Source organism: Cervus canadensis, chromosome 5, assembly GCF_019320065.1.
Source record: "Cervus canadensis isolate Bull #8, Minnesota chromosome 5, ASM1932006v1, whole genome shotgun sequence".
In the NCBI taxonomy this organism is placed as follows: Eukaryota; Metazoa; Chordata; class Mammalia; order Artiodactyla; family Cervidae; genus Cervus; species Cervus canadensis.
In genome coordinates, this window is record NC_057390.1 from 72924791 (window position 1) to 72927625 (window position 2835).

Consider the following 2835-nt stretch of genomic DNA (forward strand, 5'->3'; position numbering starts at 1 on the left):
GAATTAGCTGTCTTCATACTAGGCAGGGCTTACTTCTTTCTCTTTTTAAAAGCTTTCTGAGATATAATTAATACAAAACTTGCACATATTTAATGTATACATTTTGATGAGTATGGACATAAGCATACACCTATAACCTTATCACCAGAGTTGAGGTGCTAACCAAATCCATCACCTCCAACAACTTCCTTGTGTTCTTGTTTTTGTGTATGTTTAGAACACTTAACATGAGATCTATCCTAAGTGCACAATAGTATGTTGTTAACTACATATTTTTACATTTGTTATTTTGTACAGCAGATCTCTAGAAGTTATTCATCTTGCTTACTTTTTAAAGGTTCTTTGCACATGTGAAATATTCCATAAGATGTCCCCTGTTGCCATAGAGGATGCAACTATTTTTATATGGACAGTGGCAAACCACACAAGGGTCCATGGTATTAAGAGGAAAACTCCATTTCACCCTTTCTACTTTGTCTTGTTTCTTCCATCTCAAACTCATTCACATCTTTCTGGGAGTTAGAAATGATGCTATTCCAGTTGATGACTTGATGGCTGAGAATATTGCTCACTTTCTTGGGACTAGGAGGCTCAGGTGAATTGTATTATCATTTTATTCAGCTGTATGTCTCTGAAATCATTCACTATAGGTTGTTGTTTTTTTTTTTTTTTTTTTCCAATCAGAAACATCAAAGCCCTCTTCTCTTTGTGCTGAGTTCTCTAGATTGACTTTCTCTGACATTTTTCTTTTATCTTCAGGAGGCTAATTCTTATAAAGGATCCAACCTCTGTTGCAAGTCAGTGAAAGGGGAGGGTTTATTGCATTTCATAAAGTACACTTCCAGGTGTTAACTGGACATTTCAGGACTTTCCTCAACTGAGTCCATAGCACCCTCCCCTATCTGATGCACAGGACCATGATACACCTCATCATCTTCCTCTGAAAGTTATTCTTCCACACTAAAGCTATGATCTTGTGAATTGAGATTTAACTTCAAATCCCAGAGCATTAATCTGAAACAGAATCCTGCTCCAGCCATCTGAAGGTTGACCTACACCAGCATCGTGGTCCAGATTTAATGGCATCTCTGAATTTTCTGCTACTTCTGCAACTTACATCCCTCATTAGGCATAAAGCCGGACGTTCATCAAAGAAAGAGAAACACTATCGAATTCGTGCTTTTTTGTCATTCGCCAAGTAATTCATCTGAATTTTCTTCTTCTCAAAAATCATCTCTTCTTCCCCTGAATTCCCACAATACTCATATCCCAGGTCTTTGGGGCTCTTGAACACACTAGGTCTGGAGGAGGCTTCTGGGGGTGAAAGCAGCGGGATCGGACAGAAGGATTAGAGATATCCTGCCAGCTGGGCTTTTCTGTGCATCTTCCTTCCAGGCACACAGACCTCAGGGACATCAGTTTACTAGGTCTCCCTTCAACTCACTGGGGATTTGCGCATGTGCACTCAAGTCCCTCCATTCTCTGCCAGTTCCTCTTTTCATTTTCAATTTGGACACAAATTCTCCTCTCATTCTATGTGAAGGTCACTAAATATTATTGACTGAGAAAGAGGGAAGGCAAGGTGCTGGAAGGATCATCCAAATGGATGCAGAATTCACGGTCCTTCAATAAAGGCTTTAGTAAGAATATTCGTAGATGAGTAAACAGCAATAAAACATAACATAATTAGGTGAAAGCTATAAAATGAAATTTGAATCTTCACACACTGTAGATAGTAAGCCAGTAGAACATCCGGGCACTTATCGTGTAACATCATCTCACATTCACAATGGTGATTGAGTCTATGTGGTCCTGCTCCGATTTCATTACTTTCAAAAGTCCACATTTGATTCCTTCCAAAATTCAGTATCTGTTGCAAACCAGTTGAGTTAAAAGTTAAAACTGGAAAACAGAGCCATTCCAAAAATAAAAGTAATCAACAAACTCTTACAGATCTCCTAAAGCAATGATTCACACAGGATTTCACACAAAACTCCTATTATTGCTAATGAAATTGGGTATGTTACCGGTGAAACTCTCTATACATTGATAGGTGAAGTACCCTGAGGTACTTACTTAGATTAGGGAACTTAATTTTCTCACTAATCCTCTCTAGATGAAAAATAGGAAATCATGCTTGCCAGGTTTGGTTTCTTTTTCAAGTAGATGGCACAAATTTACAAACACTGGAGTGGATTATCAAAAGCCACATTAAGACACAGTCTAGCTCATATTTGACCAATCAAGCCATCTTCCATTCAGATGGATACAAGTTGGCCAAAATCTTGGGAAGTCAGTTCTGTTTGCAGCTCTGAAAGTTAATCATTCATTAAGTTCATTCAATCTTGCTTCTTTGAGATTCTAGAAAAAGAAACCATGCAATTATATGAGGGAACTAGTTGAGAAAAAAACAGCAACTCCTGATTGCCTTAGTAGGAATTGAAGAGTTCTGTGACTGATTTAATTAGCTGCCTAGGGAAGGAAAGATCAAGAAATGTTGTTAGAAACAATGTAAGATCATTCAAAGACTTACACAAAATGATAGGATAGGTATAATTAAGTTTCTGGGGCAGAAGTGTTTGTGTGTGTGTGTGTGTGTGTATTTCAGACGAAAGTATCAGCTTTCACTAACATGTCAGTGTTTTTGCCAGGCAGTGACCATTATAAAAATATCAGCATGTGTGAGTATGTGCTAAGTCCCTTCAGTTGTGTCTGATTCTTTGCGACCTAATGGACTGTAGCCTGCAAGGCTATGTCTGTCCATGGGATTCTCCAGGCAAGAATACTGGAGTGGGTTGCCATGCCCTTCTCCAGGGAATCTTCCTGACCCAGGGA

At 38.7% G+C, this 2835-nt stretch overlaps 1 pseudogene; it reads right to left on the reverse strand.

Annotated features, from left to right (window-relative positions):
- Positions 1-331: 331 nt before the first annotated feature.
- LOC122442496 lies at positions 332-887 on the reverse strand (annotated as a pseudogene).
- Positions 888-2835: the final 1948 nt, after the last annotated feature.